Source organism: Babylonia areolata, chromosome 6 (assembly GCF_041734735.1).
Source record: "Babylonia areolata isolate BAREFJ2019XMU chromosome 6, ASM4173473v1, whole genome shotgun sequence".
Classification (NCBI taxonomy): domain Eukaryota; kingdom Metazoa; phylum Mollusca; class Gastropoda; order Neogastropoda; family Buccinidae; genus Babylonia; species Babylonia areolata.
Genome location: NC_134881.1, coordinates 37,998,410 through 38,011,713, shown reverse-complemented (window position 1 = coordinate 38,011,713; position 13,304 = coordinate 37,998,410). Strand labels below are relative to the sequence as shown.

The 13,304-nt window shown below is 45.0% G+C and overlaps 1 protein-coding gene across 1 annotated transcript in view; it reads left to right on the top strand.

Annotated features, from left to right (window-relative positions):
• The first annotated feature begins 12,889 nt into the window (after nt 1-12,889).
• LOC143282991 (EF-hand calcium-binding domain-containing protein 6-like) overlaps nt 12,890-13,304 on the top strand; it is an 81,434-nt gene continuing 81,019 nt past the window's right edge. The window contains exon 1 of the mRNA XM_076588961.1: nt 12,890-12,943. The gene's annotated coding sequence lies outside the window, so the exon portion shown is untranslated. The remainder of the gene's footprint in view (nt 12,944-13,304) is intronic.

Below are 13,304 nucleotides of genomic sequence, written 5' to 3'. Positions count from 1 at the left end.
CTTGGCTACTTTTTTTTTTATATAGTTATTACAACGGAAAACCAGCTCTGATAGTGTCTCTGTGAATAACATGATACTTTTATTTTAAATCCATATGATGTTTTTGTAGCCAAATATTTCCCTTATATTTGGAGGCTTTACATCTCGTCATTCTGTGCTTCATTTTGTAATGACGTTAGCAACAACTGTATGGTCGTCTATTCTCTGCCTTTAAAGAATTGGTTTCATGTTTCAGATGAGGACAGAGAGGTGTGATAGTCAGATAAAACGGCTTTGGCAGACTGCCCTGTGTCAGACATGGCTCTTGACATCACTACACTGTGTCAGACATGGCTCTTGACGTCACTACACTGTGTCAGACATGGCTCTTGTCATCACTACACAGTGTCAGACATGGCTCTTGTCATCACTACACTGTGTCAGACACGGCTCTTGTCATCACTACACAGTGTCAGACATGGCTCTTGTCATCACTAGAGTGTCAGACATGGCTCTTGTCATCACTACACTGTGTCAGACATGGCTCTTGTCATCACTACATTGTGTCAGACATGACTCTTGTCATCACTACACAGTGTCAGACATGGCTCTTGATATCACTGCACAGTGTGTCAGACATGGCTCTTGTCATCACTACAGTGTGTCAGACATGGCTCTTGTCATCACTACACTGTGTCAGACATGGCTCTTGTCATCACTACAGTGTGTCAGACATGGCCCTTGTCATGACTACACTGTGTCAGACATGGCTCTTGTCATCACTACAGTGTGTTAGACATGGCTCTTGTCATCACTACACAGTGTGTCAGACATGGCTCTTGTCATCACTACACTGTGTCAGACATGGCTCTTGTCATCACTACACTGTGTCAGACACGGCTCTTGTCATCACTACACAGTGTCAGACATGGCTCTTGTCATCACTACACTGTGTCAGACATGGCTCATGTCATCACTACACTGTGTCAGACACGGCTCTTGTCATCACTGCACAGTGTGTCAGACATGGCTCTTGTCATCACTACACTGTGTCAGACATGGCTCTTGTCATCACTACATTATATCAGACATGACTCTTGTCATCACTACACAGTGTCAGACATGGCTCTTGTCATCACTGCACAGTGTGTCAGACATGGCTCTTGTCATCACTACACTGTGTCAGACATGGCTCTTGTCATCACTACACTGTGTCAGACATGGCTCTTGTCATCACTACAGTGTGTCAGACATGGCTCTTGTCATCACTACACTGTGTCAGACATGGCTCTTGTCATCACTACAGTGTGTCAGACATGGCTCTTGTCATCACTACACAGTGTGTCAGACATGGCTCTTGTCATGACTACACTGTGTCAGACATGGCTCTTGTCATCACTACACAGTATCAGACATGGCTCTTGTCATGACTACAGTGTGTTAGACATGGCTCTTGTCATGACTACACTGTGTCAGACATGGCTCTTGTCATCACTGCACTGTGTCAGACATGGCTCTTGTCATCACTACACAGTGTCAGACAAGGCTCCTGTCATCACTACAGTGTGTCAGACATGGCTCTTGTCATCACTACACTGTGTCAGACATGGCTCTTGTCATCACTACACAGTGTCAGACATGTCTTTTGTCATCACTACACAGTGTCAGACATGGCTCTTGTCATCACTACAGTGTGTCAGACATGGCTCTTGTCATTACTACAGTGTGTCAGACATGGCTCTTGTCATCACTACACTGTGTCAGACATGGCTCTTGTCATGACTACACTGTGTCAGACATGGCTCTTGTCATCACTACACTGTGTCAGACATGGCTCTTGTCATGACTACAGTGTGTCAGACATGGCTCTTGTCATCACTACACTGTGTCAGACATGGCTCTTGTCATCACTTCAGTGTCAGACATGGCTCTTGTCATCACTAAAGTGTGTCAGACATGGCTCTTGTCATGACTACAGTGTGTCAGACATGGCTCTTGTCATCACTACACAGTGTCAGACATGTCTTTTGTCATCACTACAGTGTCAGACATGGCTCTTGTCATCACTGCACTGTGTCAGACATGGCTCGTGTCATAACTACACTGTGTCAGACATGTCTCTTGTCATCACTACACTGTGTCAGACATGGCTCTTGTCATCACTACACAGTGTCAGACATGTCTTTTGTCATCACTACACAGTGTCAGACATGGCTCTTGTCATGACTACAGTGTGTCAGACATGGCTCTTGTCATCACTACACTGTGTCAGACATGGCTCTTGTCATCACTACACTGTGTCAGACATGGCTCTTGTCATCACTACACTGTGTCAGATATGGCTCTTGTCATCACTACAGTGTGTCAGACATGGCTCTTGTCATGACTACACTGTGTCAGACATGGCTCTTGTCATCACTACACTGTGTCAGACATGGCTCTTGTCATCACTTCAGTGTCAGACATGGCTCTTGTCATCACTAAAGTGTGTCAGACATGGCTCTTGTCATGACTACACAGTGTCAGACACGGCTCTTGTCATCACTACACAGTGTCAGACATGGCTCTTGTCATCACTACACAGTGTCAGACATGGCTCTTGTCATGACTACACAGTGTCAGACATGGCTCTTGTCATCACTACACAGTGTCAGACATGGCTCGTGTCATCACTGCACTGTGTCAGACATGGCTCGTGTCATAACTACACTGTGTCAGACATGTCTCTTGTCATCACTACACTGTGTCAGACATGGCTCTTGTCATCACTACACAGTGTCAGACATGTCTTTTGTCATCACTACACAGTGTCAGACATGGCTCTTGTCATGACTACAGTGTGTCAGACATGGCTCTTGTCATCACTACACTGTGTCAGACATGGCTCTTGTCATAACTACACTGTGTCAGACATGGCTCTTGTCATCACTACACTGTGTCAGATATGGCTCTTGTCATCACTACAGTGTGTCAGACATGGCTCTTGTCATGACTACAGTGTGTCAGACATGGCTCTTGTCATCACTACACTGTGTCAGACATGGCTCTTGTCATCACTAAAGTGTGTCAGACATGGCTCTTGTCATGACTACAGTGTGTCAGACATGGCTCTTGTCATCACTACACTGTGTCAGACATGGCTCGTGTCATGACTACACAGTATCAGACATGGCTCTTGTCATGACTACACAGTGTCAGACACGGCTCTTGTCATCACTACACAGTGTCAGACATGGCTCTTGTCATCACTACACAGTGTCAGACATGGCTCTTGTCATGACTACACAGTATCAGACATGGCTCTTGTCATCACTACACAGTGTCAGACATGGCTCTTGTCATCACTACACTGTGTCAGACATGGCTCTTGTCATCACTACACAGTGTCAGATATGGCTCTTGTCATGACTACACTCTATCAGACATGGCTCTTGTCATCACTACACGGTGCCAGACATGGCTCTTGTCATCACTACATAGTGTCAGACACGGCTCTTTTCATGACTACATAGTGTCAGACATGGCTCTTGTCATCACTACACTGTGTCAGACATGGCTCTTGTCATCACTACACTGTGTGAGACATGGCTCTTGTCATCACTACACAGTGTCAGACATGGCTCTTGTCATGACTACAGTGTCAGACATGGCTCCTGACATCACTACACTGTGTCAAACATGGCTCTTGTCATCACTAGAGTGTCAGACATGGCTCTTGTCATCACTACACAGTGTCAGACATGGCTCTTGTCATCACTGCACAGTGTGTCAGACATGGCTCTTGTCATCACTACAGTGTGTCAGACATGGCTCTTGTCATCACTGCACAGTGTGTCAGACATGGCTCTTGTCATCACTACACTGTGTCAGACATGGCTCTTGTCATCACTACACAGTGTCAGACATGGCTCTTGTCATCACTACAGTGTCAGACATGGCTCTTGTCATCACTACAGTGTGTCAGACATGGCTCTTGTCATCACTACACTGTGTCAGACATGGCTCTTGTCATCACTACACAGTGTCAGACATGGCTCTTGTCATCACTAGAGTGTCAGACATGGCTCTTGTCATCACTACACAGTGTCAGACATGGCTCTTGTCATCACTAGAGTGTCAGACATGGCTCTTGTCATCACTACACAGTGTCAGACATGGCTCTTGTCATCACTGCACAGTGTGTCAGACATGGCTCTTGTCATCACCACAGTGTGTCAGACATGGCTCTTGTCATCACTACACAGTGTGTCAGACATGGCTCTTGTCATCACTACAGTGTGTCAGACATGGCTCTTGTCATCACTACAGTGTGTCAGACATGGCTCTTGTCATGACTATACAGTGTGTCAGACATGGCTCTTGTCATGACTACACTGTGTCAGACATGGCTCTTGTCATCACTACACAGTATCAGACATGGCTCTTGTCATGACTACAGTGTGTTAGACATGGCTCTTGTCATGACTACACTGTGTCAGACATGGCTCTTGACATCACTGCACTGTGTCAGACATGGCTCTTGTCATCACTACACAGTGTCAGACATGGCTCTTGTCATCACTACAGTGTGTCAGACATGGCTCTTGTCATCACTGCACTGTGTCAGACATGGCTCTTGTCATCACTACACAGTGTCAGACATGGCTCGTGTCATCACTGCACTTTGTCAGACATGCCTCGTGTCATAACTACACTGTGTCAGATATGGGTCTTGTCATCACTACACAGTGTCAGACATGGCTCTTGTCATCACTGCACTGTGTCAGACATGGCTCTTGTCATCACTACACTGTGTCAGACATGTGTCTTGTCATCACTACACTGTGTCAGACATGGGTCTTGTCATCACTACACAGTGTCAGACATGGCTATTGTCATCACTGCACTGTGTCATACATGGGTCTTGTCATCACTGCACAGTGTCAGACACGGCTCTTGTCATCACTGCACTGTGTCAGACATGGCTATTGTTATCACTACACTGTGTCAGACATGGCTATTGTCATCACTGCACAGTGTAAGACATGGCTCTTGTCATCACTGCACTGTGTCAGACATGGCTATTGTCATCACTGCACAGTATCAGACATGGCTCGTGTCATCACTATACTGTGTCAGACATGGCTCTTGTCATCACTACAGTGTGTCAGACATGGCTCTTGTCATCACTACACTGTGTCAGACATGGCTCTTGTCATCAGTGTCCTCTTACTGTGATCACTGCAGAAGGCGGGTGTCGAAATTGATCAGGAACTTTTAGAGACAGTAAAACTGAATTAATGTAAACACCCCCCCACCCCCCCCCCCCCCCCCCCCCCACCCCCTCCTCCTCCTCCTTCCACCCTGAAAAGTGACAAACGGATGAAATGTAGGTCAGTGCACTTTGCACATGCTTTTTTCAGCGAATTATTGGTTGCTTCTAAATTTAGAGCCACTACTACATCATCGTTTTGTAAAGAAATATTTTTTTTCTGGGATTTCATACAGATAGACCATATTTATTCCATTTTCATGACTGCACTTTTTCGGTGGGTACTCCACTGTTCTTTGGCGTCAGCGGCGTTTTCACATCTCTCTCTTTGCACATTTGGTTGGAAAATTGATCCGTGTTGGTTTCTGTGTTCTGTATAAATGTGTTTGTTTATGTGTGGATTGCATTGTAGTATCTTTCACTTTGATACTAACTCTCATTTATAGTGAGCAAGACGTGTTTGGACTGTTGCCATATTTTTAGTTCATCGACAAACAACAATTTTGTGTGTAGCTGATGCTGAAAGAACTGTATTGAGGGTTTGGTTGATTTTTGTTGTTTTGTTCTGTTTGTCTTTTCTTTTTTTGATGCTAATTATCTTAGTAGAAAGTAAATACATGACTGGACAAAGATTTTTTAGTCTGAATTTTGATTAAATGCGTGAGATACAGAAGAGACCGTTAGTACGTGTGTGTGTGTGTGTGTGTGTGTGTGTGTGTGTGTGTGTGTGTCTGTCATGTCTATGTCTATGTATGTGTGAAGGGAAACGCACGAAAGGCGTGTGTGTGTGTGTGTGTGTGTGTGTGTGTGTGTGTGTAAACCTGCGCGATGAAGCCTTTTCAACATTTTTTTTTTGGGGGGGGGGGCGGGGGGGGGGGGTCTCAACAGAGGTTTGAATGACTGCCCCAGGAAGCACACAAAATATACACATTCTAACCCACCATGTCTCTCCAAGTCGTCGCTCACGGATGCACACACATACACACACGCGCGCGCTCGCTTCCCTCCCCCCACATATCCACACACACACACACACACACACACACACAAAGGGTGCGGTTGAAAACAGGAGAGGAATCCAAGTAAAGGGAGATTATCAATAGTCTCTGTCACATCAAAATGTCAACAGTTACCTCCCACTTTTTAAGACGGCACGATTTTGCTTAACCATTGAGAAACACACACACACACACACACACACACACTTCAACCGATTTCACACACACACACACATGCACACACACACACACACACACACACACACACACACACACACACACACACTACACTTCAAACCACACACACCAGTTATTCAGATGGGGCGTGGCAAAAATTAATGAACATGAAAACGTGACCTTACTGAGTCCTAGCACGCAAAGGACTCTGGCTGTTTAGGCCTTCCATGTAATTTATTTCACTGCTCCCTCAGTTCCAGGTTCCCCAGACTGTGTAGCTGGCGCCAGGTGCCAGATTTTACTACACTTCCCATTCCCTCAGAAGTCCGCTCCCCAGGATCTCTCTACCTTCTTTTTTTATCACAACAGATTTTTCTGTGTGAAATTCGGGCTGCTCTCCCCAGGGAGAGCGCGTCGCTACACTACAGCGCCACCCATTTTTTGTATTTTTTCCTTCCGAATTTTGCCAGGAACAACCCTTTTGTAGCCGTGGCTTCTTTTATGTGCGCTAAGTGCATGCTGCACACGGGACCTCTGTTTATCGTCTCATCCGAATGACTAGCGTCCAGACCACCACTCAAGGTCTAGTGGAGGGGGAGAAAATATCGACGCCTGAGCCGTGATTCGAACCAGCGCGCTCAGATTCTCTCGCTTCCTATGCGGATGCGCAAACTCTAGGCCGTCACTCCACACTTAGCCATCACTCCACACTTCTAAGTCCATAAACTCTCCGTTACCTCAGTACTGAGTTTTCAAAGATCTGCCTACCCTAAGATCTATTTGTATTTGTATTTCTTTTTATCACAACAGATTTCTCTGTGTGAAATTCGGGCTACTCTCCCCAGGGAGAGCGCGTCGCTACACTACAGCGCCACTCTTTTTTTTTCTCTTTTTTTTTTTCCCTGCGTGCGGTTTCATTTGTTTTTCTATTGGATTCTTCTACAGAATTTTGCCAGGAACAACCCTTTTGTTGCCGTGGGTTCTTTTTTACGTGCGCTAAGTGCATGCTGCACACGGGACCTCGGTTTATCGTCCAGACCACCACTCAAGGTCTAGTGGAGGGGGGAGAAAATATCGGCGGCTGAGCCGTGATTCGAACCAGCGCGCTCAGATTCTCTCGCTTCCTAGACGGTACCTCTAGGCCATCACTCCACTAAGTTACCTACGCACCCTGATCCGCAGTTTGAGCTGTCTGAGCACTCTGATTCCCATCTCTATGTTCCCTGCACTTCCCTCGGTACTTCGTTCACACAGCTTTCTGTTCTTTTAGTTTCCATCAGCTGTTTTTCTCGCGATTCGAAGTTCCCTAAGTTCTAAGTCCTTCATCATTCTCTCGACACCAGGTCCCTAAAGCTCTCTGTTCCTCTAGCCCCAGGTTCCTGAGCTCTCTGGGATGCAGTTCCAGCAGTACGCCCCCACCCTCCAATGAACGTCCAGCGAAGGTTTCCCGCAGGACTGGGCATCCCGCTAAGGCCGCTTAACGAACCCTGGCTGGCCGAGTCACCTTGTTCCTTTCGCTCCAAGTTCCTTTGATTTTTGTTACCGTATTTGTAGGGTCCATTCGGTTTCAAGTTCTTCCATCCCATTTCGGCTCCTTCACCTCTAAATTGGATGAGCCTTCTCTCCACTCGACACTGTATTCCGCAAGCTCTACGTTCCCTTAGCATTATGTTCTGTAAGCTCAATGTTTCCCCAGCATTGTATTCTAGAAGCCCTATCTTCTCTCAGCACTATGTTCTGTAAGCCCTATGTTCCCTCAGCACTATATGTTCTGTAAGCCCTATGTTCCCACAGCACTATGTTCTGTAAACCCTATGTTCCCTCAGCACTATATGTTCTGTAAGCCCTATGTTCCCTCAGCACTGTTCTGTAAACCCTATGTTCCCTCAGCACTATGTTCTGTAAACCCTATGTTCCCTCGGCACTATGTTCTGTAAGCCCTATGTTCTCTCAGCACTATGTTCTGTAAGCCCTATGTTCCCTCGGCACTATGTTCTGTAAGCCCTATGTTCCCTCAGCACTATGTTCTGTAAACCATATGTTCCCTCTGTCACGCGTCGACATATCCAGAATGTGAGACTCCCCTTAGCTGACATATTTCTGTAAGCCGCCAGATAGGCTGGCAACGCGTTAGGCCCGAATCCCACGTGCAAACCAACTCGCGTCAGTGAGTTGTGTTTTGGTTTTTGATTTGTTTTTGATTTGTTCCTGTATCTTTCTGGCACTCCACTGTCAACTGCTGTGAGAGTCATTTCGACCAGGGGTTTTGGGAGTTGATCTTCCCATGTCTTCTGCTGCGGTGAAGCAGCAGGTTGTCGTCATTGTTCGGCGGGCGTTGCAACGGCTGGAACACCGGTTCCAGGTTTTTCACATAACCTGTCTGAGGTGAGGGTGTGTGATGTTCCCTTGGTCGGCTGGTCGTTTGGACTTGCAGGAATGGTGGTGGAGGGAATGACAGAGGCTGTGAATGCATGTTTGTTTGAATTTGCTGTAGCTGTTCATGTTATTTTATGTTATTAAGAGATGCCGTGAATATGTGTTCCTATCATTGTGGTTGTGTTCATGAAGAAATATTAATGTTTATTATTTTGGGATAAATTAAATGAAATCGATTCAAAGTTAAATGTTATTGTAACGGCAGGTTGGATGGGCGGGATGATAGGTTGGGTGTGATAGCATCTTTCAGAGTCAGAACTGACACTTTGCCATTCTTAGGTTTTTATCTTCCATTGTGCCCGTTTGGATGATTCCACTCCTCTGCTGGTTGTGGCTGTGGGCTGGAGGGAGGTCTGCATGGTGCGGGACTGGCAGTGTTCTGTGGCAGCGGCGCAACCGCGTCGACGATAACAGCGACGACGACAACAGCGTCGGCTGGAAGGACTTTGGCGCTGTGTTGAGTTAAGTGCTGTCCCCCAACTTACTGTCTCCCTTCTCCCATCCATTCCTGACCGCTGGTGTATTCTAGACTGCGGCGGCAGAGGCTGAGCACAGCAGACTATAATTTTTGTGTGTTTGTAATCGCGTGAGAGGGGTAATTGTGTCAGCATTGTTTTGTTATTGAATTTCGTGTTCAAAAATACAAATTATTATTATTATTTTATAATAAATGTTATCATTTCAAGTGGGATCTGGTTGTTCCGACTGGTGCGGAGGGCTGACAGATTCATTGTTGAGTTTTTGTCGTCGTTCGTCCGTCTGTCAATCTGTCAGCCGTAGCGTGACACCCTCAGCACTATGTTCTGTAAACCCTATATTCCCTCAGCACTATGTTCTGTAAGCCCTATATTCCCTCAGCACTATGTTCTGTAAGCCCTATATTCCCTCAACACTATGTTCTGTAAGCCCTATGTTCTCTCAACACTATGTTCTGTAAGCCCTATATTCCCTCAGCACTATGTTCTGTAAGCCCTATGTTCCCTCAGCACTATGTTCTGTAAGCCCTATATTCCCTCAGCACTATGTTCTGTAAGCCCTATGTTCCCTCAGCACTATGTTCTGTAAACCATACGTTCCCTCAGCACTATGTTCTGTAAGCCCTATGTTCCCTCGGCACTATGTTCTGTAAGCCCTATGTTCCCTCAGCACTATGTTCTGTAAACCATACGTTCCCTCAGCACTATGTTTTGTAAGCCCTATGTTCCCTCAGCACTATGTTCTGTAAGCTCTATGTTCCCTCAGAGCTGTATTCCGCGAGATCTTTGTTCCCTTAGCACTGGGTTTCCCTCACCACGCTGTCTGTTCCGCCACCTCTCAGTTCCCTGCTGTTTCTGTTGTCAGTATGTCTGTGTGAGTGAGTGAATGAAGTTTTGTATTGTTCATAAATTTCTTGGTGTTGGCTGCACTTCACTAAGCGTGCGAGGATCCGGACACCCATTGTTACTGTGGTGGTGTTGTTTTATAATGATTGCACGGGGCTGGTCCCGACTGTAGGTGGTTCCTCAACCTTTGCCGGTCACGTGACAGTCTCTGTGTCTGTTTGTATGTGACTGTGTCTGTGTGTGTGTGTTAAACATGCCGAGATTTATACACCTCTTCAATGTGAGAGGGAGAGTAGAGAAGGGGGGTGGGGAGGGGGTTGGGCGGAGGACGGGTGAAGGAAGAGGTCCGGGTCATCTGGTTGAAGTCGATACAACAGCCTATCCTTTTTCTGTGTGTGAATCAGTCTGTATCCACCCCTTCCCACATACCCCCCCCCCCCCCCCTCACCACCACCACCATCCCCGCTCCTTCCCCTCCTCTTCCCCACCCCCCACCTGTCTTCACACCTCCTGTTGTTCGTTGCTACAGCTGGTGCACTGAAAAGAAATAAATATGTTAAATGGAAGACAGAAAGAAGAAATTAGAGAGAAAAAGAAACAACAACAGCTACATGTTATAAACTACTGAAGAATGTTAATCTAACTCAACCCATTAACGACACCATTTTGACACAAGTTCTTACGTTAAGCAGCTTCAGACACTAACTCTAACATTAAGCCAATTCTGATACGAGCTCTAACATTATTTCAAGTCAGACACAAGCTGTAACAATTCACTTACAAGCTCTGAAACTAGACAAGTTCAGATACTAACTCTGACATTAAGCCAGTTCTGACATTCGCTCTGAAAGTAAGGATATTCAGACACAAGCTTTAACATTTTGCAATTCTGACATTAGCTCTAATAAAGCGAATTAAGACACGAGTTCTAATATCAAACTAGTCCACACACAAAATCTGATATTCAACCATGTCTCATACATGCCAGCTCTGACATTCAGTTAATTCAGACGCATCTCTGACATTAAGCCAGTTCAGACATAGCTCCGACATTAAACCAGTTCACACACAAGTTCTAAGATTAATTCAATTTTGAAACCAGTTCTGATATGAAGCCAAATTAGACACAAGCTATGAAATAAAGCAAATTCAGGCTAAAACTCAACATTATCCGGTTCAGGCACCAGCTTTGACATTAGGCCAAATCAATCACGAGTTTTAACATAAGGCCAATTCAGACACTAGCTCTGACAGTGCAGACACAGGTTCTCTAAAAATAGCCAATCCAGTCACAAGTTCTGACGGTAAGCTGATTCTGATAGAAGCTCTGACTTTCAGCCAGTTCAGATGCAAGCTCTAAGTTTAAATTGATTTAAACACAAGCTCTGATGTTTGCCAGATTTCGACACAACACAAACTTCCACGTTCATTTGACGCGAACACTGCCTAATTCTGACCACGAGCCTGAAAGTAAGTTTCAGATGTATGACTCGTGAGCATTGCCTGAGTAGTTCTGAAGTAAGTTACTGTTCACCCCTTTCTCTTTCCTTCTGTAGTGGTGGATGATACGTATACATGACTTAAGTATAGCTGTCCGACTCGTTTGTCTTCAGGTATGGGTTCAGGTAGTCTGTATTTATCTGTTCTTTGTCCACACACACACACACACACACACACAACGCAACACACCCACACATAAACGCACCATTTATCATAAACCCGGGTGTGCTATGCCAGTGTCATCTCGGTGTGACAATCGACTCTGTCAACACTATTTGCTGCAGCAATCAATGTCAGCATAAAAATTTGCAATTGTTATTTTTATTATTATCACTATCATCATCATTATTATTATCACTATCATCATCATCATTATTATTATCATTATCATTTTGTCAGTAGTAGTAGTATTCAGATGTTTGAAGGGAATACAAGATGCAGCGGGCTGAAGACGAATGCGAACTTCTTTGCAAAAGGTTGAGAACGACGATAAAGAGAAGTAACTCTCACCATTTAAAAGGTGCATAACTTCAATTCAATGTTACCTATTCAGCGAACACAAATGTAAATCAAAGGAACAAACCCAGACACTTCCTCAAAAAAGGAAATTGGGGTCCAGTCCATATATACACACAGCAGCAATGTCAGGGGCCGACTTCCTGTTGTTGTTTTTTTTTTTGTTTGTTTGTTTGTTTTTGTTTTTTTAGGAAGTGTCTGAGTTTGTTCCCATGTACCTTTTATTTACCCGTGTGTTAGCTATTTGGTAACAATAGCAGCATTGCCTTTAAGTTGTGCACCTTTTGAATGGAGAGTTATTTCTCTTTATTGTTGTTTAATACTTGCCTCTCCTTGCCTCATTGTTCATTTCAGTTGAAAATTATTCATTTGTGTGTGTGTGTGTTGGGGAGATGGGGGGTGGGGGGGTTCCAAACTCACGCGGTGCTCGTGAAAAACGTCAATGTAAGAGACTGATTCAAGATCGTTTCATAAATTTACAAAATTTACATATTAGAAAAAAATATCTGTCCCCTGTACCTAAAAAAAATAACCTGATGACTGTCTCATGTTTTGTTTCTGAAAAGTGAGTTTTATTTCATGTTACTATTTTAACCCTTAACCACCTGTTCACCTCGGTTATCGGTGTTGCCGTCCACAAATATATATATATATATATATTTTTTTATACCTTCTTCGTTTTTCGTATTTGGTGTGGACCGCCTGTGCTTCTTCATCTGCTCCGCTGACTCAATGGGCAAGTTGATACGGTGGATCGTATATGGGTAAGTCACTGACTTTCCTCTCTGAACAGAATAATGTGTTGGTATATTGTGTTGCATTACGTTGCATCTTGAGTGATACTTAACTGAATTTCATATTGCATTGTATCACGTATCATATCTTAAGACTTGAAAATCGTTTTGTAAGCACACCATAACGTTGTATATATAATAGTCAGTCCTGTCTGAACATTGGTTTCCTGGATTGAATCGAGGTGGGTAACGCTGGTTTCCTGGCTAGACAAGGGGTGGAGAACGCTGGTTTCCTGGCGGTTCAAGGGGTGGGAGGCGCTGGTTTCCTGGCTGTTCAAGGGGTGGGGGACGCTGGTTTCCTGGCTGGACAAGGGATGGGTAACGCTGGTTT